The sequence below is a fragment of the Tachypleus tridentatus genome, chromosome 10 (assembly GCF_004210375.1).
Source record: "Tachypleus tridentatus isolate NWPU-2018 chromosome 10, ASM421037v1, whole genome shotgun sequence".
Lineage (NCBI taxonomy): Eukaryota > Metazoa > Arthropoda > Merostomata > Xiphosura > Limulidae > Tachypleus > Tachypleus tridentatus.
In genome coordinates, this window is record NC_134834.1 from 109505269 (window position 1) to 109532299 (window position 27031).

Genomic DNA, 27031 nt, shown 5'->3' on the forward strand with positions numbered 1-27031 from the left:
CTTTAAAATAAAACATTAAAGAAAAGGAAGGAAGATTATGAGTGAAAACTGTTACACCAGACTTTTTAAACTGATGTAAAGAAATTAGTGTATCAACTATTTGTTGTACAAAAACGACATCAAATTTTGAGTTTAAATAAGAGAAAAATGTCTGAAATACTACTTGTGACTGGTTTAATAATATCAGAATTAGTTAATCTGTTTTTCTGAGACGCCATATTTTCAAAAGATGTATTCATCTGTGGAGCGCTATACTTTCGCCTTCTTGAAAGCAAGAAAAATGAAACTTGATATCTTTTTTAAATTTATAAGTTAAGTTGACACATATAATAATTTATAATTTTTATTTTATTCAAAATATGTAATAAAACTCGGATGTAAACGTAAGTTTATTATTGAACCATTAAAATAATCAAATTTCTCAACCTACACGGTACAGTGGTACTGGTAGTTTAGTATAACATATATCCCAAGATATATCTGATATTCAGTATTCTATTTTTATCTAACAATTAGCTTGGATATATTCTATATTCCATAGTTTTGGCAGATATCAATGTTAGGAATTGATGAGGTCATGATATATAGATTGTTGATGTTACTCACAAATATATGAACTATTTGTTCGCTCATGAGCTGAGTTTGCGCATTCGGCTTATAAATAACATTATTTATTCAAATAAAATTAATTACAGACCATTTCCAAGAGCTATTTTTCCAAGAGATTTTTTTGTTTGTGCATGAAAAAAGTTTAGCTAAATATAAAAGAAAATGCAAAGCTCAACCCTGTTAAACACCATATAATACCTTCAGCTACAAACGTCTGTGTTATCCTATCTGTTAAACACCATATAATATAATACTTTCAGCTACAAACATCTGTGTTATCCTGTCTGTTAAACACCATATAATATAATACCTTCAGCTACAAACGTCTGTGTTATCCTGTCTGTTAAACACCATATAATATAATACCATCAGCTACACACATCTGTGTTATCCTGTCTGTTAAACACCATATAATATATTACCATTAGCTACACACATCTGTGTTATCCTGTCTGTTAAACACCATATAATATAATACCTTCAGCTACAAACGTCTGTGTTATCCTGTCTGTTAAACACCATATAGTACCTTCAGCTACAAACGTCTGTGTTATCCTGTCTGTTAAACACCATATAATACCTTCAGCTACAAACGTCTGTGTTATCCTGTCTGTTAAACACCATATAATACCTTCAGCTACAAACGTCTGTGTTATCCTGTCTGTTAAACACCATATAATACCTTCAGCTTCAAACGTCTGTGTTATCCTGTCTATTAAACACCATATAATACCTTCAGCTACAAACGTCTGTGTTATCCTGTCTGCTATATCGTGATGTAAAAGTTCAAATAGGAATTAATAATATACTCCTCATAAACACTGGATGTAACTTTTCACACTTTCGTATATTTTGATTTCTCATGATGTCTCTCTGAATTCCTTGTAAACAGACATTAATAGTGTTTGACAAATGTGTGGAGAAACATGAAGGGGGAGGTCTAGAAATTTAATGTGCAAAACATTCCTTTAATGGAAATTTCCCCCCGCAGTGTGCGTAGCGCAGATAATATATTGCCCCCCGCTAATATAGTGGTATGTTTACGGATTTACAACGTTAACATCAGGGGTTCGATACCCCTCGGTGGGCTCAGAAGATAGCCCGATCTTAAGAAAACACACACCCATTCACAGACCCATCAGGTGTAATTTTGTCGGTGGTGGAAGAAAAGTCTACACCCTTGTTCTTGTATCATTACCTCAGGTTATGAATGTCTCACAGTTGGACTAAACCCGGTATATTCCGACAGTTAGGAAGGTAGGTGGATTTTTACAAGCTGTCTAAGATTTCAAAAGTAGGGACAGCTCGCTTCGTACGAAATTAACAAATGAAAAACATATTAGTGCACTAAGACTCTTACAGATGGCGAAATTATCGAAACAAAAAAGTTATTAAAAATGTATCGTTTTTTATATTGTTTAAGGTTTTTAAATAATCGAATGACACTTCAATTTTCGTACTGTCCTCTACCTTTTAAAAAGAAAATTTTGAAGTTAACCTAAGAAGTTTTGACGCTTTTAAGTTTCCAAGATGGTAAATTCTAGAGGCTTATACAATATTTACAACAATTGTTAGATTTCTACAAAACATTTCAAAAGCAATTTCTAGTAAAATATTTTATTCGGAATTTTTATCATTAAGTGTAAACAGAAATAACAAGTGGCATGTGATGTGTGAGGTAAATTATCACGCTAACAGCTAAGCAAGACAGGATTGAATCAGTTATTAAAACTAAATTATTAGTAGAAACAAAAAGTGTTATGAAAGTTTTATTTTTGGTAAATGTTAAATATAGATGCTCATCATGGTTCATATTATAAGTACTATTGTATATTTTTAATATTCACTGCTTGTGAAGATTTTCTTGTTTCGTATCAATAAAGATATATATACCATGTTTTGTTACTGTGACAGAACAGTATAAATATCTGAACACTTTGTTTGTTATAAGAACAAAGTCACAATGGTGTTTCTGTTGTGTAACTACTTAAACTTATGCTGTACTCCAGGGAGCTGTGTGAAGGTGTTGAGTCAGCCGTTTTAGAATTTAGCTTCATGAATTAAAAAAAGGCCCGGCATGGACAGGTGGTTAAGGCGTTCGGCTCATAATATCAGGGTCGAATCCCCGTCGCACCAAATGTGCTCGCCCTTTCAGCCGCAGGGGCGTTATACAGTGACGATCAATCCCACTACTCGTTGTTAAAGAACAATCTAAGAGTTGGTGGTGGGGGTGATAACTAGCTGTCTTCCCCTTAGTCTTACACTACTAAATTAGGGACGGCTAGCACAGATAACCCTCGTGTAGCTTTGCGCGAAATTCCAAAAGAAACAAGCGACTGCCGACCTATTTTTATTATACACTAGTTTGATCATTACAGAGATATTATGCTATATGTTCAACAGTTCTATCACGTATTGTTAATGTTAAATATGCTCTTATCACGTATATTGTTATCAATCTAGGTATTGTTGTGTATAACGTTAAAAAAATTAATCTTTGTGATGAGAGTTTTTTTTCTGAAGTGGAGAGTTTGGTTCCCTGATAAGCGCGTGAGAACAGAATGTCCTGGCTCACGGTGTTTTTCACACGTGCTATACCTGGGTAACTTTGAAATCTTGCCACTTAAAACCAACGTTTCAACGTTACTTTCATAGTTGTTTACAAAAATCTTCACCCGAGCCACTAGGTAACTGAAGACATTAAAATATTTTTTTTTTTATTTCCACACAAAAACAACATCAAAATGATGAGAAACTTTGTCCTCTGAGAATCTCAGGAGAAGAAAATTTCGTAATCTCTAAATTTTCTAAATATGTACAAGAAAAGAAGACAACAGATTAACCATAATAAATAATTAGATAAGAGTTTCACATGTTTGGAACTGTAGTGTATCATAAAACTGTACAAATGACTTCTGTCATGTGACAAACAAGAGTATGTCGTCACACTGAACTAAGTGTATGTATACCGTCCTGATACGGCTAGGTGGTGAGTGACTCGAATTCTTTAGGTAACGAGTATGAATCCCCCACTCATGAAACTTGTTTGCCCATTCAGCCAAAGAGGCGTTATAAGTAACGGTTGATCCCAGAATTTGTAAATAAAAAGTAACTAACAGTTGATGGTGGATGGTGATGGCTATTAGCCTTCCTTCTTATCTCACTCAGGTAACTTGAGGACGGCTAGCGCAGATAATTCTCGTATAAATTTGTGGGAAATTTAAGTCAAACAAAGAAACAGACAGCGTGTCAACATGATTAGGATATAAAAATCATTTAGTTAGCCTGTATACTTATGGTTAAATAAGAGAAATGTCTCTATAGACACCTGTCTGTTCTAAAGTTAAAATAACTACGTTTTACTTATAATATCGCACATCGAGGCTCGTTTGTTCTAATGTTACAATAGCTACGTGTGTTCCACATGATTTATTGATCTATAAACCATTTGTGAATATCCATGAAACACAACTACTTACATGTTACTATCTATTCTACCCCAATCACACAACTTCATTACCACTTACAGTTTTAAAGTCTTTTCACCACTACATGAGCGACTTCAACAGAAATGTATCACATGTAAATAACAAATAATCACTCACAGCTTCCTATTAGTTCAATCTGTCTCTCTACATGTTTCTATAATATTGTAATATATTCTTGACGTCAACTGTTACTGGAATCATTCTGATTGGTTGTGATGTTCTCAGAACTGTGCATCTCATTAAAAATACGACTATATAAGCTGAGTATCAGGACCATAGTCTAACTGTATATTTACACTCCAATAAAACGTAGTCGAAGTGCCTAATAATTGAACACTCCTTGGTAATATAATTTTTATATCATGTTTGAGAGTATTTCTTTATAATAGTAATTATAATTAATATTAAACAAAGTACAGATCTTAAATACTTATATGAATAATTATTTTTATCATGTTAACACAAACTAATATTTTGTTTTCATTTCATAAGTCGATATTTTACCGCAGTCATGGTAACTTCAACGTTTTTCTATTCATTGTTAAACTTTAATTCTGTGTGTTTTGGTTGATCGGTCTGGTATTGTTCTTAGATATAAACTTTCTTTAATAAAGAAGTTTTTACTTTCGTGTTTTATAAAGTTCGAGAAACCTCAAAGAAAAGAGAAATTTCAATATAAAATCATTTTTGTTGTTAAACGGTATTTACAAAATGTAATTTTTATCCTAAAGAAATCTTGCATTAGATGTTGTCCAGTTATTGTAATGGTTTTAGTGTCCCTGTGATAAATCGGGAACTTGTTTCTTCTGTAACTCTCTACTTCCGCTTATAAAAAGTACCTCTGTTATCGTATATCTGAAGCTAGTAAGATATAGAATTCATGGGCTGTACTAAGTGTCGAGCTTTTATTTTAGGCTTTGTTAAAAGTCACATTTCTCTTACTGTATTAATACTGATTTTAACAGATCAGAGAAATGAAGACTACAACAATTATTATACTTTTGATGTTTACAACACTGTTGGAATCAACTCCAGGTGAGAGTATGAATTCTTTGACACCAAATTCATACAAACAGTTTAAATGGTATGATAGAAATATCAATTATAAGTTACGTTTGTCTTTATCGTTTAAGAAACTACCACAATGTTTATTTCTTCTCATTAACGGAATGTAACATTAATATTATGTAACATAATATTTAATGAAAGTAAATTTATAACAACGACGTGTATCTAAAAATTCGAATATTGTCTATAATGAAAGAATGTAATAAATAATACTTCTCTTGACGACTATATATTTCACAACAATTTAAAGTGGGCAATTAAATTATTTTAAAATGATTACATGTGTGAAACAGCAACACAGGGTGACACAACCATGCATTTTTATAAATTTGTTCTTATAACTTTTGAAGTAAACATTTTAATTTAAATTGCATTTGTTGCTACAACTGAATATCAAACTGAAAGTAAGTAATATAGACAATAATATAACAGATAATTGTTTCATATACGTTTGTTGTAAATTAACGAGTGTATAAAATACTAATTACATTAATACGACAGCTGTTTATATGATTGGTCTAGTGCTGTGGTCTTTTTTTTATGACATACAATCCACAGTGATGGGTTAAGACAAGAGGTTAGCTTTGAGTTAGTTACTCAAATCGGCCTCTCATACAGATCATAATGACACTAGTTACTAATTACAAGTATCTTCAGTAGCATAAAACACACAATTGAACTAATATTGTCGATATACTGTGGAAGATATTATGTCTTTACTCAGTAAATTGAAGAAAATCAAGGATATATTAAAGTGTTAGTTATAAAGTCAACTTTTTATTAGAATTCTCTGTCACAAATTAGGGTTCGTCTTCCACGATGTAGCCTCTAACTAAGGTGTAAAATACGGTATTTAGTGTGCAAGCTAACCAACGGAGAATCACTTTAATGTGTTTTTATAGAGAAATTTTATGTACTTTTAGTGACGCAACGGAAAGTTGAAATTTGATATAAGATACTGTTCTGGAAACAAGAAAGTAGATTGGTTTATACATTAATAATAATAGATTTTTACTGACAAACTCGTTAAATAACGTAACTATTAAAGATGACTATTTTTTGTGACGTGTTCTGTAACATCAACGGTTGATCTTGGTATTGGCGTAATTTTAATAGTTTGATGAATATAATGTTTATTAGCTAGGCTTCACAAGTAGATAAACAGTGACGATTTAAAAATCATAATAAAATATTACAGGCGATATATATTCTAATGACGTCACTTTGTTTACTACCTGAACTAGTGGGGAATTTCCGAAATGGCATCACATGTCCAACAAATTTTGTTCACTGTGATGTTCCTCCTTCTTATTGTTGTTCTAATGGTCATGGATCTGGAAATGGATTTCTAGGTGCATTTGGAGCTGGAGGTGGAAGTAGAAGTTTTGGAATTTGAATTACAGGAAGCATATGGTTTAAAGTGAAGAAGGAAGCGATATATTCTGAGGATACTTTAGTATCCATATGTAATTTTGTTGTCAATAAAAATACAAAATAAAAATAATTATTGTGTTTGTTTGTTATTAAGTTCAAAACTGACAAATGTGTATTTTAGTTATGACCACACCAAGGATCGAAACTTGAATTTTAAATTTATAAGATTTCGATGTTATCAGTTTCTCAACTGAAGTTAAGTGACTTTTAAGCTTTTAACCAAGTAGTTGCCAATAAAATATTTAAAAACATGTTTCGAAATAAAAATATGTTGTTTTTTTTACAAGAACAAAGCCACACTGGTCTATCTGCTTTGTTCACTAGTGAATAATACACCGCATTTGAACGTTGTAACTACATAAACTTACCGCTGTGCCATAGGAGACTATGTGAAGACGATGGGTTAGCTGTTTTAGAATTTAGTTTCATGAATTAAATAAACAGTAGAAGTGAAACGTGTGTATTGAACCCATCGTTGATTCTTAACGACAACAGCGACACTTAACGACTTGTGAATGAAAAAGGTTTGAATGAAGACAAAAAAACAATTCATATCATGTGAAGAAACACTAAAGCTGATGTTGAATTCCTTAACTCTGGGAAGAGAGCGATTGAAGAACAATACTTAACGTAACACTAATAACTTTCCACGCTTACATGGCAGATTCTAGAAGTTAATAAAGTATTTACAAAACCAACAGATTTTTAACAAACGTTGTTGTTTGGAGTTTGTCGCTGGAGGACCTAGAGTAGGAACTGAAAATAGTTTACACATGGAAACGTTTCTTCAGACACTGACCACATGTATATAATTCGACATACATAAGTGTGAAATAGTACATTTTAAAGGATTTGTGAGTTTTCATTTACTGAACCAAATACAGTGTAATGTCTTATAATGGGTAGCAAGTTTAATGTGTTTTCATTATACGGATAATAAGTTTATGAGTTTGGTTATACAGCAAGTTACATGTAATTATCTTAATGCCGGAACATGAAATAAAACCAATGTGTTAAAGTACAAAAAGCACCTCTTAAAACCGAGATTCGATACCCATGGTGGGCATAGCACAGGTAGCCCATTGTATAACATTGTGCTTATTTCCAAAACAAACCAAAGAAACAAGTACAGGAAGTCATCTGGTATTTTATTAAACATCTCTCATACAGAAGTATCTACAGTATTATTATGCACCAGTTATTACATACAAAACATATTCTTACAGTGTGATGTAACGATGTGTTTTTCTGATGTTAGTCTATTTAGAATCCTATACAGTTGAACTGTTGAAAAGTTGATACTATAAACAAAATATAAATTACAAAGAACAGAAAGTCGTTTAGTATCTTATTTTATGTAACTAATGATGAATAATGAATAGCAGTGTTAATTAGAGTGTAGTGATTAACCACATCAATATATCTACTTTATTAAGTAACGAGACACTTTAAGGTTAAGAGTCTATTTTAAAACATATATAGTTGAACTGTCAATATAATACAATACAATTATAATATTGAATACAATATTCAATATTTTAACACTTGATGATGTTACAATGTTCAATGTTCTAACACTTGATGATGTTACCATGTTCAATGTTCTAATACTTGGTTGTGTTACCATGTTCAATGTTCTAATACTTGGTTATATTACAATGTTCAATGTTCCAATACTTGGTTATGTTACCATGTTCAATTTTCTAATACTTGGTTATATTACAATGTTCATTGTTCCAATACTTGGTTATGTTACCATGTTCAATGTTCTAATACTTGGTTATATTACAATGTTCAATGTTCCAATACTTGGTTATGTTACCATGTTCAATGTTCTAATACTTGGTTATATTACAATGTTCAATGTTCCAATACTTGGTTATGTTACCATGTTCAATGTTCTAATACTTGGTTATATTACAATGTTCAATGCTCCAATACTTGGTTATGTTACCATGTTCAATGTTCTAATACTTGATGATGTTACGATGTTCAATGTTCTAATACTTGGTTATGTTACAATGTTCAATGTTCTAATACTTATAATACAATTTGTACCATAAGATGTAAGTACACATTTTAATGATAAACAGTTTTGTTGTTGTTTTTGATACTTGAAATCTGCACACAAACTGTACATGCTAGCTGTCCCTAATTTCGAAATTATAGACTAGAGAGAAGGCATCTCGTTAATATCACCCATCGCAGTCTCTTGGGTACTATAATTGAATAGTCTACCACCTTTATGACATTCTTACTATTTTAAAGTATTGAGTGTGAAGAGCCAAGAGACACAAACCATCGGTCCTCAGATTGACAACCGTCACGATAACCATTAAAAACGCTTAGACTAATTACAAACTGCTTTTCAATTTATAGAACTAAATGATAAATTCTTCAAATAGAATTTTCATCCTGAACAGCACATAATGAAAAACAAAATGTAAAGAGTGTGGTCAGTATACCAGAGAGATGGTAGCCAGTCAATAACACGTTATCACAAATAGGTGATGTTGTAAGAGCACTCGACTAGAAATCTGGGAGTCGGGTGTTCGAAACAGCCGTTCCACCAAATATGCTCCCCTTTTCAGCCGTGCGTGTGTTATAATATAATAGTCAATCCTACTATTCGTTGGTATAAAAGTAGGCCAAGAGTTGACGGTGCGTGGTGATGATTAGTTGCCTTCTCTCAAGTGCAGATAGACCTGGTGTAGTTTTTTGTGAAATTAAAAAACAAGCAACTTGCCAGAGAGACTTTCAATTTTATGGTGCGCCCACAGCCATAATGCAGGACGTGTTTAGCGGCGTCACGTCTTGAACCTGAGCTCCATTGATCAGTAAGCTGACTTTGTAACTATTTGGCCACCACTGGTCCCGCCACAAAAGACCAATGTATCACCTTAATATAGGAAGGTGATGTACCATCACAATAAATATATATAATATATTATTATTAAAAGGCATTCTAATAGTCTACTTCTTACTGCTGCAGTAGCGAAGTGTTGGTAAAGATGCCCGAATTTGCAGTTTAAGAAGTGGAGAAACCACGTATCGTGGATCATTAAGCGTTTTACGTAAGCTGTCACCAAGATTAGTGTTAGTGGAATACCAAGTAACTCACACACGATACAAAAAAAACTTCTTCCTCTTGATAATGGAGCCACGTGACTGTAACCTGTATTACAAAACTCAGATTAATATTTAAAAACACACAGTAAGTGTTTTTATGTCTCTGTCATATGTCTGCAAAAATCAACATCAAGTATCTCTGTTTTCCTAAAATTATGGAGAAACGTTCTTTACTATGACTAGCTGGGGTACCTGTACCGTGGATGGAAGTTATGTGAATTCATGATTAATAAAAGGTTATCTCAGGATATGAAAAGATTTATCTCTACACATAATAAAAAAACACCCTAAAATAGCAAAAATAAAATTATGAAACCATAAATTTGAATGTATCTCCTCATGGATGCGTCGCGCCAAATGTGCTCGCCCTCCCAGCCGTGGGGACGTTATAATGTGACGGTCAATTCCACTATTCGTTGGTAAAAAAGTAGCCCAAGAGTTAGCGATTGATGGTGATCACTGGCTGCTTTTCCTCTAGTCTTACACTGCTAAATTAGGGACGGCTAGCGCAGATAGCCCTTGATTAGCTTTGCGCGAAATTCAAAAACAAACAAACCTCATGGATGCAACAAGCCTTCGTGCCAAATTTAGTGAAGATCCATCTCAAATGCTAAGTAATGAGAGGGAAAAAAAGCAAAATGCAAAATTGATAACTTGTGTATTTTCTCATCGATCAAATGAACTTCCATACCGATTTTTGAAAAAGATCCATGCAAACTGTGCGAAGTATTTACATGGCCAAATAACAGACAGTACTATTCTTTTATATATATGACGCCAGTAAATTAGATCTGGGTGTGTTCTATTTATGACGTCATCTGTTCACCCCGAGAGCGGATAAAAATGAATTTCTTCTGGAGAGGAAACTGAAGTGAAATCAGAAATTCGTAACCCTACTGCAAACCTACATGCACTCAGGATAAATATTTCGAGGTTTTCTAGGTTACGCATTGCATAATAAAAACGTTTTTTCAAGTATCATTCAAGCAAAAATTCCATTATAGTATGAGGAGTAAACTTAGTAAGAAAACATGGCTTTAACAACAAGCACCAAAGTGTAATGCAAATATAAATAAAAGACCGTAAGGTAAAAATAGATAAACACACATAAACTTTTAGAACACCTACATTACCTCTTTGTTTAATCTTTCAGTTACTGTAATTATGTTTAACTACCTTTCTTTAATGCTTTTATAGCTATGCCTTGTTTATTTTTAAATAAACCGATACGAGAAATGAGTCTTAGGTTACATTTCTTAAGCTTAGAAATATTAGAATGAAAAACCCCATCGAGAATAATTTTTTAAAATTTTACAGACGTTAATTAAAGACAGTTGATACTTCAGCTTACCATTCTATACCCACAATCTTTATTATATTCTTACAGTATTATGTATTATATCTGTTAAAGTTTACACTTGTAATATCACGTAGCAGTAAAAACTTTAAGTTTAAATTTCTCTTTTAAACGTTTCTTACTAAAATAAAGAAGTAAAACTTAGATAATATAAAAGTTGTAACATACTTTATAATAACAATTTCATTAAAATACATACATATTAAAGTAGTTTAATTACATTTTAACGTAACTCAGTAACATGCGCATTAGGGTTTGAAAATGGCTTCGTTGACACATGTTGACAGGAGTAATGCCATACTTTTAATCATAACATATACATAACAACTACTTTATGTCTACGACCAATGACGAACTCAATTTCTGTAAATCTGAAGCATAATATTTTCATATCAACTACTTTATGCCTACAATCAACGACAAACTTGATTTCTTGTAATATGTTTCCAGTCAACTTCAGAGGTGGTTACTTTAAAGTTACTGAGTTCGTTAGTAACATCTTTCTTTGTTAGGGCTGTGGTACATAACCATACCTTGTTTTTTTTACCTCCTTTTTTAATACTGATTTATTTTAACATTTGGTATTCATGCAGTTCCAGCATAACATGGTCAAGCAAGTCACTAAATTTCCTTTGCTCAACATGTTTTGTATCATTCACCTAAATAACACTACATGTCTTTTTTGTGGTAGAAATGGCAGTAACATCATCTATTGTTTGTGAAGTTGTACATTTAACATTTTTATTGAAAGTCGAGTGATCTCTGGCAAAATTAACTTCCAAATATGTAATGTTAACCAGGTTGGATGAGTGTGTTGTTAATGAGTTAATTCAATTAGTAACATGATGTTTATTCAGTTTGGAACATGGTCTTAACAGAATTATTATTCCTTGTGATTTTATCTAAACACCTTAAAACAACATCAAACCTGACTCTCTACTAAACGCAACCATCCATTTTAGCATATATTTGTTTGAATAAGGATCATTTACTTTGATTTTACATTTATGTCTCACGATTTAAGGTAATCTAATATTACAAAATTATTTCACACTACATGTCTTGAAGAATCTCCAAATATTTAGCTGATCTATAGTGCAGGAAAACTTAGTAATGTTCTTATAATAAAACAGTTGCTGTATACTTCATGACCAGTATCAGTAATATGTCTTTAAACGTTCGGGACGCTTTCAGCAATATTGCTGACACTTGAATATAGCTTATAACCAGAAGAGACTTATCAATTATCATATCAAAAGAACCTTCAGTCAAAAATCAAACTATTATTCTTCTACATTTTATATATCCAATATACTTATGTCTGTTATTATAGAACACACCTTACAATAACAATGTCAAATTACAGGCTTGAGAAAAAAAACTGATACATTTATTGAGAAAATTTCTAAATACACTGTTATTCTATAAACACTTTAGTTCATAAAATACCAGATCAACTTTCATTAAACTTTTCCACACTATGTTTTTATTACGGTTGCAGATAAAGTCTGTATTTTACATCTGTATAACAATACGAGAAAATAAACATTGATACATCATACTAAACATATTTCAATACACAAATAAACGAATAATGGATTCAAAATAAACTAAAGATGTAAGATTTCACTTTGTCGGCTCAGAAAATTATTTTACGTTTCAAATGTTTTATTCAGATGTAATCGAGTATCTTCTACTTCATTGAAACATCATCAAATAAATTAATAATAAGAGATGCAACTGAAGTTAGGTTGGTTTTTTAATTCTATACTTTGGATTCTGGCAAAGAAAATCTGCAAGAGCTGTGAGTTTAGAAAGTGTATATTGAAGTGTAGGAGATTTTGTCTTTGATTCTGCAGATAATGGAAATGTTTTTGAATGATTCTCATCGACAGGTTTAAAGAGATGGTTGGTAATTTCAGTTTTCAGCAATCCATCAATTTCCATTGAAATTATTGGCTTTTTGTTATCCTTCTGAAATAAACAAAAATATATTAATAATATATTTGTCTGAAACAAAATCGGTCACGTAAAATAAATAATATTCTTATTTAACGGAAAACATTCGTAATTAAGTAACTCAAATGTATTAACATTGATGATAAAAATACATTAAACTCATTTCATTTTTAAATATCAGATGTGTGGGTTTTAATATTTTCCTCTAGCAATATTTAGTGTAAATATTAATCTGTCCTATATATATATATATAGTGGTTTGTCATTTTAAGAAAATAAAGAAAATTCGATAAGTATTGAAATACAGTAAAAGTAATTAATGCCAAATTACTTTCAGTGCTTATGATGATTTATCAATATCAGTTTACGTTCATCTTAACTTCACAGCTAACTCACTTTGTGTTCGTGAAAAACAAGTAGCAAAACAGTTAAAAAACTGGTCCTACAACACTTGTAATGCAGGAAGGACGTAATAGAAACTTTAGCTACTAAGTTATTGTTCATATATCTCACACTGTAAAACGAATTCATATTATTTATTTACTATTGAAATATTAAAAAATATTTTAAATATCGTACGGTGATGAACAACTTCTTGAAAGTCGTTTTTTTTTCATTTCACATAAAAACCCCGATGTTAAAATTCTATAATGTAGCAGTGAAAGAATAGAGAGAAGGCACCTAGTTATTACCACCAGCCGTCAACCCTTGGGCTACTCTTTTACAAACAAACAGTGGATTTGACTGTAACATTTTAATATCCCGATAGCTATAAGGAGACGGGGATTCAAGTCCCCGCCTCTCACATTGCGAGTCGAGTACCTTAATCATCTGGCCATGTCAGGCCTACCTTGATGTCGTAAAGTCAAACTTGAACCTAATTTAATAATAAAATGTAATAAAACAATCTTGAATATCACAAAAAAATACGTTGATGAACTAATTCCTTAAAGTAAAAGAGTCAAACTTGAAGCAAATTTGAATCTCATTCAGAACAATGATTTGTCATTCCATAAAAGTGGTCTTGAGTCTGTATATTCAAATTAGAATATAAATTAAATATTTATTAAAGTGTGAGAACAATACTTATAAAGTACGTCTTTTCCGGGATTCAGTCCGTTGGCAATGTGTATTTTGTATCAGTAGATTTAGTATTTGATATGGTACATTTTAAGATTATTGTTTCGGTCAATTTGATATAATCACTTGCCAAATGTGCCTTAGCAGCTAGAATGGGCGCACAGTTCTAAATCCATTACTGCGAATTTACTCTCTAGATTTTCTGTCTATGAGTGTGTTATAAGAGTGACGATGAAGTCCCATAATTCGATATTAGTAGTTCAAGTATGTGTGACGGCTGGTGTGTTGGCTAGCTGCTTTCAATCTAACGACGAGTGATACAGATAACTTTTGTATCGGTTTTATTGTTTTTGTTGTTGTTGAATTTTGTACAAGCCTAGGGTTATCTTCGCTATCCGTCAATAATTTTAAGTGACAGACAAGACATCTGCTACTATTTATTAATGAACAGTGAAACTGATCGTCACAGTATAATGGCTATAAGGCTGTAATGACAGTCATGTTCGATGACGAGATTCGATCTCGCCACTGTATATTTCAAGTTTTTTTCTCCAGTACCTCAGTGTCCAATCTGAAGGCTTATAATACTAAAAACCGGATTTCGTTTGGATGGGCTTATGCTTCACACTAACAAAAAGCAACTTACAGTTTTGTATTCATTGTATAATTACATAATAAGATCTTGAACAAAATTTCTTAACACTCACGTCACAAATCTCTGATAAATTTGTCGTTGTAGAACTTCTTGTAGATTTTTCTGCATCTTCCACACGTTCTACACTAGAATCTATAATTGGTGAATATTTTACAAAGTTGAAGTTTCTGTCTTTTCCTGAATTCCTGTCTTGGCAACGCAGTAATACTTTGAGACTCTCTCGTTTACGAATTATAATACTGAAAAAATGAACAGTTTAATTTTGATAAACATGTCTGTAGCTATGATTATCAATACACTTGTATCAAAACTAACATGAGCTAACCAATAAGTAGCAGCAATCTTAATATAATTTGTACAACTTTAACGTCATTACAATATTTCAATAGAATATTAGTACACTGGCAATTGACACGTTTCATAATAAGATTCTTAATTGCTTTAATCAACGTCGCAGAGTTCTGTTCTTAGAGAACAATTTTAAATCATATTCTAAATTAGGGAAAGAAATTAAAATGAAAATATTAATTGTATATTAAACGAATTAGGTGGTGAATAAATATTTCTGACGAATACTGATAATAAGCAGTTAAATCTAAATTGTTTCACCCACTGTAAGTTCTAGTTAAAAATTCGAGTTTAATTTCATAGTTGTAAAACTAAACACCTTCCTTATTCGTAAGCCTATTACATGTTATAAATATTTAATCAGTATAAAACTCATAAGTGCCATTTAAAATTTACTTTATAAGATATCAATTTCAAAATATTTATAACAAACCATATAAATATGTTACCCTGCCCAACCAATTAGCTATAACCTTGAAGGAATTCGATCCCATTGGATGCCTCTGTACCACCTAACAATAAACAAATTAAACCAACAAAAATGTTATGCTTACCATAATAAAAGTATTAGAAGTGGTATTCCCACCGTGGCAAAAACAAGTCGAGGCGTAAATAACTTTTTTATTAGGGATGCTGAAATTAAAACAATATTATCATTGTTTAACATTGATATCGTTTCTTAATAAATGTTTTCAAGTCGCACCAGTTGGGTAATATTTAACCTGCGAAAAATATTTAATTTCAACTCATTAACAATTTCAATACCTATAACTAAAGAAAACCAACGGGAATGAAACACCGAAACCATTTGTTAAAACCTAGTCGTAACTTAAATTACAGAAGATGTTTTTATTAAATCAGATATATAGCATCTTTTTTTAAATAAATGTGTCGAAAAGACATCCTATATAGAGAGATCATTGTACAAACATTTATATAAATACTTATTTATGGAGTTTTACTAAATTTTTTTCTCCAAAATCATAGACGTACGAAGAATGTTTCAGAGGGTGGCTGTACAATTTTTGTTTCATTGAATTTATATTTTCTGCTTCAGTTTTGTCTGAATTAAAATTAAAAATCTGTCCAATTAACTGTAGGTATTACAAGCTAGAGGGGCTGTTCCGATCGTACTCAATTTCATTACCATTATTAGTAGCCGCTGATTATGTCAGTTTTGACCAAAAACACTTTTCAAATTTTACTCTTCTCTGTATATCGGATTCTAAAACCAATTTTAAAACTGCTAAATGAATAAATGTCCATTGTATCGTTACACTGTGGACTTTGAAGATATAATTTGATTTCCAATGTTTCAATCATTTGCCAAATGAAACCAGTTGCTGCTTTGTAAACTTTTAGCCTATAATCCTTTGTTAATTCAAATTATTGTTTATTACTTTGTAAACAATATAAATATGTGTCCAGCTTGTCTTTTGACAAACCGCAGTACCATTGGTGGTTATTTTGATAAAGTAACCTTTTTTTCACAATAATACCACAATTTAAATATTTGAAAAATGTTTGTTATGTGGGATATTTTCCGCAATACATTTATTCATGTTTTTGTTAACATTTTGTGGGCCTTTGTTGTGTTTTTGTAAACTTATTCTGAATTATGTTGTTTTTCAATTGTTTCTTCTCTTCAGTAATCATAATAAATGATGAAGTTGTCCAGGATAGTTTAGAGTCCCCTATACTCCTAACTTGTTGAATTCTGAAGTTTTTTATGATTTATTGGAAAACTGAGCCCCCTTTCAAAACATTGTCCTCACTTCTACGTAGTTACCAACCATTACACAAGAATATTTTTATTTCGGAATTTTTTTGTAATCATTCGGATATAAGATGCTAAGCATGTGGCCTAATGTGCCATAACTTGCAAATACATCAATACGCTACTGTATTTTATATTCTGTATTGTGAGAACGTATAATTCAGATCGTTAGAAAAAACAAACGTATTTTTGAACAAAAAAAAACATGAAAGTCGGAGAAAATTAGGAACAAACGGTGATAATAAAAATAACTTAAGTTACATTAAAACTAACAAAAAAGAGAAAATAAAATCTTAAAAGTTAACTGATATAGAACATCGAAACAAAAACCAGTCAAACCTCTGTTTCAAACAAAAATCTAATAAAATCAGGAGTACCAAAGAACAAAATCACAACAAAATAATTTGTTTGAATAGTAGAAACAGGTCACTTGTCTGAACTTGGTATTAAGTTCATAACGTAAGTTGGTTTATTCAAAATATAAGGAGTGGTTAATATTAAACTACATAAATAACATCACTTGTTAATGATACTGACTAGAATATCTAAAGTTATTTGAAAGTTAAGCATTTGCAGCAATAGAATTTCTTAATATACCTGAGACAAAGTGGTTCTTAGTGCGGTTATAAGTATGTAATAAAACTTACGTTTACATGCATCTCGTGAAGAGGCTCCTGGGTTTGTAAATTGTTTTTCAGGACAAGCCGAACATTTGTATGATCCAAAATAATCACTATAATGATCCTTGGGACACGGGACACATTCTTCCTGTTTTTTGTTTCTGAACTGTCCAGGAGGGCAGGGAACTTAATGAAAGAAATAATTTTTAACGTATGTATTTAACCATATCCTAAACACCACGAATTTGACAAAAACAAGGGAATTAAATCATGTAACAGAACCAACACAAGCTCGTTAAACATTTATTTTTATAGTATTTATATGTTATAGTATTTATAAGTTGTCTCTAAAAGCTGCTTTGTTAATATCTTTTCCAAAAGAATCGTCAGATACATCGAACGTACATAAAAAAATTAGTGAAGATCAATTTGAAATAGTGTTTATGTGTATATATATATGAAAAATATATTTTTATGTATTGCAGATCGATGTATTCTTGGTACCTTAAAATACACAAAAATAAATTAAAAATTCTCATTTTGTATCTTAATCGATATTGTACAGTTTCCATAAAAATGAAAACGCTTTCTAAGATTTTTCTTACAAAAGGTTGAAATGTATTTTAACTTCACTCTGTGTTAAATTATGTAACATTTAGTATGGTTTAATATTTACTAATTAATAAAATAGTTTCCATAATTTAGTCTGATTATTTGGAATTAAGCACAAAGCTCCACATTAGGCTATCAGTGATCTCATCTCAACGGGTATCGAAACCAGATTTCTAGCGGTGTGAGTCTTTTGACAAACCGCAGTACCATTGGTGGTTATTTTGATAAAGTAACCTTTTTTCACAATAATACCACAATTTAAATATTTGAAAAATGTTTGTTATGTGGGATATTTTCCGCAATACATTTATTCATGTTTTTGTTAACATTTTGTGGGCATTTGTTGTGTTTTTGTAAACTTATTCTGAAACACGATGCAACGAATAGTTGAAAACAAGTGAACTTGGAGCCATTTGAATAGTAGACCGCAACGCAATCCACTAGGAAACCTTGCTATTTTCATCACGTATAGTAAGTTGTAGGTCTTATAGAAATTTTACCTAACTGGTAATCTTTTATGTGATAATGTAATTAGCACAGGTATTTTTGTTGTGTGATATTTCGTTTTAACTGAAAGTCACAAAAAGTTTATTACATATATTGCTTACTTCACATATTATTTTGCGTCTCTGTGTAAAATAAATTAAAATTCAAGCGATTTTTCATCATCCTGTCTTGAAAAATATACTTGAAGAAATATACTAACAAAAACACTTTACAAGGTTTCAATAAAAACATTTGAGTTGTGATGAATCCAAATGTACTTCATGTTTTATCTTTAAATTAATGAAAACACATGTCGACGAAACAGAATTTTTTCCATAAAAAAGAGAAAAAAAAGTACATCGTTATTCACAACTTACAGCAATCACTCTTCCCTAACATGTATCCATAGGGACAAATGATGTTGTTATCTGGTGGCGAATAAACTGAAATAAAAAATTAAATAAAACTGTCAAAATTTGCCAAGTTAACCATTTTACAGACATAAGTTAAACAATCTTTTTTTGTATGTTTTAACACGAAGTTTTAATGACGATATGTGAAATTGTCTAGTGAAATGTTTTTGTTTATAAACGATTTATAATTTTTTGTAAATTTATAAGTGTAAACCATCAGTTAGTTAAACATCTTAATTTGGAATGTTTATATCACATCAACATTCAGTAACACAGATGACTCTTATGTCGGCATGATACTCACAGGCAACATATCTGATGAGTTTGACATTTTAAAGTCAAGATAATGCATAAAACTAGAAACTATGTCTAGAGAGTTATGGGAAAATGCTCTAATAGAAAGATTGTGGATCTTTAACATCATTGAAAGTCACTGAAGTAGCTTCGAGCTTTCCATACAAAAAGACTGTGTCCGCGTATCTTTGGGCAAGAGAAACAACATTGTTAGCGCTCCTGATCTTCTGTCTATCAAGCTCATTAAGAGTTTGTTAGATCTTAGAACAAATACTCACAGGTAGTCTTACCTGTTTCCCAAACTCGCCAATTGCTCGGCTCATCAGACAGAAGGGTCCCCGATGCTGTGCTTGTCAATATACTTTTGACTTTTCGCATCATTATGGGATCCCCATTTATTGAATTCTCCCGAGGCTTCACAATGATTAAGACCGCCCTTGAAAATACCCACCAAATTAGTTCAGTATTGAGTCTTTTATAAACGAAAGTTGAGCTCCAACGGACACGTCATTGCGTAGAAACTTGTTCCCACATAAGTTTATTGTTCAATAATCTTAATTTTTGTTGATCATAAAGGAGTGCAAAATGTAATAAACTGTCATCTATTGGACGTATGATGGTCGGCGAGCCCATCGTACGGGTTTTTGGTGTTCTCCTTCACGTGTGGAGGATTCAATTACAGGGGACCCTGTATCCAGCCGCACCGCTGGGAGGTACCTCCAATGCCAGTACTGTAGCAATGTTCTATGGCTCTATAGAGAGTCAATCCGTCACTATTTATATGACGAAGCATTTGGCTACCCAAAGGAGTCAATCCGTCACTATTATCCAGTAAAATTATGTTCTGTTGATGTTTTGTTCGAAATTCTTGACCCAACATGCTCACCCTTTATGATACGTGACTGGGCGGTTCATTGTTACAAGCAATCCCACAGTTCCTCTGTGAAACAGTGGTTGGTGAGTGGTGATCACTAGGTACCTATCCTCTTTAATTTCACTGCTAAATTATCGACGGCTATAGCAGATAGCCCTCGTGTAGTATATAGCCAAATTCAAACAAACCAATACTCTCTTCAGACAAATATGATAAGATAATGAATTTTTCAAAGTTTTGCTCACTAAAATGGAGAAACTTTGGAATGATGTATCGAAGTTTGCATTCTGAAAGAAAGCACATTTCAAGATTTTCCTTTTTAACTTTAATTTTCAGAGTCACAGCATACAGACAACAGTTCGTTTACATATGGTCATATCAATATATTAGCAATCATTGTATCGAACGAAAATGATGTTTGACGATTAATTGTATAACTGTATTGAAGATGAAGAAATACTTTGATATAATAGAAGGGGACAGAGGTAAAGTTTTCAATATTTTACATATTCCATCTTCAGTATACAGAGCAAAATAGAAAGACGTAATTTCTAACTAACTAAATAAAATATATTGCTGAAATTACGATAATGTGAAACTAAAATACACAGAAAGTAAATTACTGACAATAAAACATGCTGTAAATATTTTAAAATGTGCTATTTGAATGAAGACTACATGATATTCGGTGTAGATTAAAGTTGTTTAATGTGGATGGTTTCTTTAAGTGCTAATTCCAGATCAGTGTTATCCATACAAAGGATACTTATATTTTAATGTTCGTGTCCTGTTTCTTCACAATATTGCTTTATAAATGAAAACCATGAGACACAAAACTTTTCTGAGTATTTTCATGAACAACCCAAAATTTATTAACTCGTAAGTTAGGTTTTTTAATACAACAGGATTTACCGTCCAACAGCAGCTTGCCGCAACGGGTCGTACGTCTAGGCGCAGCCGTTGCGAAAAGTGCCCGCGAGGTTGGCGGCGGGTCGTTCGATTCGTCGTCCCTAGAGGATATGGTCGGCATTTCGAACACCTGCTCCCGCCGAGTAAACGCATTGGCCTCGGTACAAGTCGAACAGAGTCTCAGAGCATGTGCACGCGAGCGGGAAATTTAAACACCCGCGCCCGCCGCCTACCGACGGGGGAACCCATTTTCTCGGCCTGTTTCGCGCTAGCGTGGTCCAACAGCAGCTTGCTCCAACGGGTCGTACGTCTAGGCGCAGCCGTTGCGAAAAGTGCCCGAAAGGTTGGCGGCGGGTCCTTCGATTCGTCGTCCCTAGAGGATATGGTCGGCATTTCGATCACCTGCTCCCGCCGAGTACACGCATTGGCCTCGATACAACTCGAACAGAGTCTTAGAGCATGTACCAGCGAGCGGGAAATTTAAACACCCGCGCCCGCCGCCTACCGACGGGGAACCCATTTTCTCGGCCTGTTTCGCGCGTGCGTGGACCAACAGCAGCTTGCTCCAACGGGTCGTATGTTTAGGCGCAGCCGTTGCGAAAAGTGCCCGAAAGGTTGGCGGCGGGTCCTTCGATTCGTCGTCCCTAGAGGATATGGTCGGCATTTCGATCACCTGCTCCCGCCGAGTACACGCATTGGCCTCGATACAACTCGAACAGAGTCTTAGAGCATGTATCAGCGAGCGGGAAATTTAAACACCGCGCCCGCCGCCTACCGACGGGGGAACCCATTTTCTCGGCCTGTTTCGCGCGTGCGTGGTCCAACAGCAGCTTGCTCCAACGGGTCGTACGTCTAGGCGCAGCCGTTGCGAAAAGTGCCCGAAAGGTTGGCGGCGGTTCCTTCGATTCGTCGTCCCTAGAGGATATGGTCGGCATTTCGATCACCTGCTCCCGCCGAGTTTTTAGTTTTTAGGACGTTACGTGTACCTTTTTCGCTCAGAACTGAGCACCAGTTTGACGCTACTTAGGGTAGCGACACGGAACTTACCCGCATAGGCTCTCGCCTTTTATCGCACTTTCAAATGCCGTACTATTGGGTTCTGATGGCATTAAATTTAGTTTCCTTCTATATATAGGGAGCATAGTCTGTCTGAGATGGACTTCAAAGGGAGGACGGCTTTAAGAAATTTTCTCCCGTATAGAGTGATGCCAAAGCGGGCATCGATGTGAGGCGAGTTCGGTGAAATTTGAAAAGTGGGAGGAAACGTCCAAATCACTTTGATAGTTAAAAACGTTGTTTTTCAGCGTTTATTTTCACCACTTTTTCACTCAAAACTGAGGACCAATTTGACGCAGCTAAGGGTTGCGATGCGGAACTATCCCGCTTGGTCCCTCGCCTTTTACCGTACTTTCAAATTCCGTACTAATGGGTTCTGATGGCAATAAATTTAGTTTCCTTCTCTATATAGGGGCATAGTCTGTCTGAGACAGGATGGAAACATTGTGTTCTCCCTCCTCTCACCTGTTAACCTGGCGTGCCAGGGACCTGTGGGCTGGTTACGGCCCGTTTCCACACAGGTGGTGAGTACTAGCGAAAACGACTGCCGATAGTGTAAAGAAATGGCCAAACAAACAATGAGAGTGGCCGAGAGAGATTGAATGAACAAACGTAATGGTGCATTGAAACAATATATTGGAGCGAAAAGAACGTTGCGAGAAGTGATGGTTTTAAGAATACTGTATGGCGTTTTCCTAGTAAGTTTGTCGTTCTACCCGTCGCGGTGGATTCGGCACCACCTGTAACGGTGGTTTTTGACGTGCCTCGGTGGAAGAGGTTACTGTCGTAAAATATGCGGGTAGCTGTTTCCCGTTCCCTCTCGGTCTGAGCGGGGATAAAAGCAGTACGTGCATTCGACCGCACGCCTACGAGTCATTCCGAACGATTAGCCTGTCTCACTCAGAGACACACAGGATGCTGGACCCACAGCGTGCTCTGCACGAGCCGTTGAATTTCAGCGTGTCAAACCAAGGGTCCGAGCGGCCCTTCCCTTTCACGGGGTATGTCAATAACGGTGACTGTTTCCCTTTCCCTCTCAGTCCGAGCAGGGATAAAAGCAGTACGTGCGTTCGATCGCACACCTATGAGTTAAGTCGAGCGATTAGCCGGTCTCAGTCAGAGACACACGCGATGCTGGACCCACAGCGTGCTCTGCACGAGCCATTGAATTTCAGCTTGTCAAACCAAAGGTCCGAGCGGCTTTTCCCTTTCACAGGGCATGTCAATAACGGTGACTGTTTACCTTTCCCTCTCGGTCCGAGCGGGGATAAAAGCAGTACGTGCGTTCGACCGCGCGCCTATGAGTTAATATGAGCGATTAGCCGGTCTCAGTCAGAGACACACGGGATGCTGAACCCGCAGCGTGCTCTGCACCAGCCATTGAATTTCAGCTTGTCAAACCAAGGGTCCGGCGGCCCTTCCCTTTCGCGGGGCATGTCAATGCGGTGACTGTTTACCTTTCCCTCTCGGTCCGGCGGGGATAAAGCGGTACGTGCGTTCGACCGTACGCCTATGAGTTAATCCGAGCGATTAACGATTGTCTTTTGTTACGAAAGACGTTCTGTTCCCACTGCTGATGCGACGAGTTTCGGGTAACTATGCCGAGACATGGGAATATGCATCATTTTCGATGTAGCTTGGTGTGGGTTGAGCTGTCCTCCGAAGTTCGGTTCTTCCTGATACGCCCTAGTTTGTTTCATTTTATTGGAACTGTAGTTTTGGAGAACTCGTACTCCACAGTGTGCAAGAGGTCTGTCTCGTGAATGGTGACACGAAGTAGACAGAGAACGGCAGGCGTGTATCTAGCCACGCGTCTGCCGATTCGAGAGTGGTGTTTCTACTCGCCGTTGGAGTGGGTAGCGTGCACCGAACGAGAAAAGATACCTGGTTGATCCTGCCAGTAGTCATATGCTTGTCTCAAAGATTAAGCCATGCATGTCTAAGTACATGCCGAAATAAGGTGAAACCGCGAATGGCTCATTATCCAGCCGTTGTTCCTTAGAACGTACTTTCCTACTTGGATAACTGTGGTAATTCTAGAGCTAATACATGCAACAAAGCTCCGACCTCACGGGACGAGCGCATTTATTAGACCAAGACCAATCAAACCTCGGTCCGCAAATGATGGTGACTCTGGATAACTTTTGGCTGATCGCACGGTCTAGCACCGGCGACGCATCTTTCAAGTTTCTGCCTTATCAACTGTCGATGGTAGGTTATGCGCCTACCATGGTCGTAACGGGTAACGGGGAATCAGGGTTCGATTCCGGAGAGGGAGCCTGAGAAACGGCTACCACATCCACGGAAGGCAGCAGGCGCGCAAATTACCCACTCCCAGAGCGGGGGAGGTAGTGACGAAAAATAACGATACGGGACTCTATCGAGGCCCCGTAGTTGGAATGAGTACACTCTAAATCCTTTAACGAGGATCTATTGGAGGGCAAGTCTGGTGCCAGCAGCCGCGGTAATTTCAGCTCCAATAGCGTATATTAAAGTTGTTATGGTTAAAAAGCTCGTAGTTGGATCTCAGTTCTAGACAGGGGGTTCGCTTTGGCGGTTACTTCCTGGCCTAAACATCCTGCCGGTTTTCCCTCGGTGCCCTTGATTGAGTGTCTTGGGTGGCTGGTAAGTTTACTTTGAAAAAATTAGAGTGCTCAAAGCAGGCGAAACGCCTGAATAATGGTGCATGGAATAATGGAATAGGACCTCGGTTCTATTTTGTTGGTTTTTGGAACACGAGGTAATGATTAAGAGGGACAGACGGGAGCATTCTTATTGCGACGCTAGAGGTGAAATTCTTGGACCGTCGCAAGACGAACTACTGCGAAAGCATTTGCCAAGAATGTTTTCATTAATCAAGAACGAAAGTTAGGGGTTCGAAGGCGATCAGATACCGCCCTAGTTCTAACCATAAACGATGCCAACCAGCGATCCGTCTGAGTTCCTCAAACGACTCGGTGGGCAGCTTCCGGGAAACCAAAGTGTTTGGGTTCCGCGGGAAGTATGGTTGCAAAGCTGAAACTTAAAGGAATTGACGGAAGGGCACCACCAGGAGTGGAGCCTGCGGCTTAATTTGACTCAACACGGGGAAACTCACCCGGCTCGGACACTGGAAGGATTGACAGATTAAGAGCTCTTTTCTTGATTCAGTGGGTGGTGGTGCATGGCCGTTCTTAGTTGGTGGAGCGATTTGTCTGGTTAATTCCCATAACGAACGAGACTCTAGCCTATTAAATAGACGACTGATCACACGTGTTGGTCGATCTTCTTAGAGGGACAAGCGGCGTTTAGCCGCACGAGACAGAGCAATAACAGGTCTGTGATGCCTTGAGATGTCCCGGGCCGCACGCGCGCTACACTGAAGGAATCAGCGTGTGATTGCCTCTGTCCGGTAGGACTGGGTAACCCATTGAACATCCTTCGTGATAGGGATAGGGGATTGTAATTGTTCCCCTTGAACGAGGAATTCCCAGTAAGCACGAGTCATCAGCTCGTGTTGATTACGTCCCTGCCCTTTGTACACACCGCCCGTCGCTACTACCGATTGAATGATTTAGTGAGGTCTTCGGACTGGCTGCTGGAGCGGCTTTCGGGTCGCGCCTGTGTGCCGGAAGATGACCAAACTTGATCATTTAGAGGAAGTAAAATCGTAACAAGGTTTCCGTAGGTGAACCTGCGGAAGGATCATTATCGGGGATGTAGAGAGTGCCAGCTCGGCCCGTCTTGCCGGCAGGGATTCCCCACTCAAACAAAGACTCTCTCTGAAAAAATACCCGGAGACCGACGGACTGTCCGAAAGGGGTCCGCGTAGCACATGGTTATCACGTGTGTTTGGTCTCGCAGCGGTGGCTCTCCGCATCCAGTGGGATGAGAGCTAGAACGTTCAGGTACCTAGATGCTCGCGTCAGGTGAACCCCGTAGCGGGTGTCCGAGCCACGGCGCTTGTGCTGACGCGAGGTGTAACCGTGTTTGGTCCTCTGCCCCGTCAGGGTAGGAAACGTAAGGGTTACGCGAGCATGCGGGCTCTGTTTCCTCGCGGGGACAAACTCGGCTGCTAGGTTTAATGAGGCCCCTTAGTCTTGAGAAGGGGTCCGCCTGTTTCATGTGATAAAGTCTCGAAACTGAAAATCCACTGTCGGCGGGCACCGACGGGTGGTGAGAAATGTTAAGGAGCCCCGGCGGGGTTCCTTGTGGCAAACAGGAGAGGCTGCTCGTCTTTCCATTTCCTCAGTTCGAGAATGTGGTCTTTAATTGAAACAGGAATTGACGGAAAGATTCACGACTCTAAGCGGTGGATCACTCGGCTCGTGGGTCGATGAAGAACGCAGCTAGCTGCGAGACTTGGTGTGGTGCAGGACATATTGAGCACTCATTTTTCAGACGCACATTGCGGCTCCGGGTCACGCCGGAGCCTCGCCTGTCTGAGGGTCGGAATACAGTCTCCCTAGGCATGTTTGGTGAGAGCGGGCAGCCCCTCTTAAGCCAATCGGCCACATTGGTCTCGTCAGGGGAGGCGGTAGTCGCAATCCCGTAGACCGAAAGTAAGTTTGAAAAGTGCCTGAATAGAACAACAGCTTCTCGCGAGCCGGGAAGCATCGGCAGACCTGTCTGATTCTCTTTTCTCCTCACGTCAGGAGGCGTAGCGGGTACGTTGAACGCGGTTGCTCATGCAGTGCTGGAAGTCCGAAGGAAGGAGGTGCAGTCGGACGATGTTGTCGACCTCAGATCTGACGAGGTACCAGCTGAATTTAAGCATATAAATAAGCGGAGGAAAAGAAACCAAAGGGATTCCCTTAGTAACGGCGAGCAGAACGGGGAACAGTCCACCGCCGAATCCCGCGTCCTATCGGGCGTATGGGAAAT

The 27031-nt window shown here is 36.1% G+C and overlaps 1 long non-coding RNA gene and 2 other non-coding genes across 3 annotated transcripts; all 3 read left to right on the top strand.

Annotated features, from left to right (window-relative positions):
- Positions 1-4318: 4318 nt before the first annotated feature.
- Positions 4319-6669, top strand: LOC143228177 (uncharacterized). Its single transcript, XR_013015240.1, has 3 exons — positions 4319-4440; positions 5063-5132; positions 6410-6669. It is a non-coding gene; the product is annotated as an uncharacterized LOC143228177 (long non-coding RNA).
- A 17380-nt stretch (positions 6670-24049) lies between these two features.
- On the top strand, positions 24050-25858 carry LOC143231206 (small subunit ribosomal RNA). The gene has a single exon (XR_013016834.1). It is a non-coding gene; the product is annotated as a small subunit ribosomal RNA (ribosomal RNA).
- Positions 25859-26448: 590 nt separating this feature from the next.
- LOC143231172 (5.8S ribosomal RNA) lies at positions 26449-26599 on the top strand. The gene has a single exon (XR_013016804.1). It is a non-coding gene; the product is annotated as a 5.8S ribosomal RNA (ribosomal RNA).
- Positions 26600-27031: the final 432 nt, after the last annotated feature.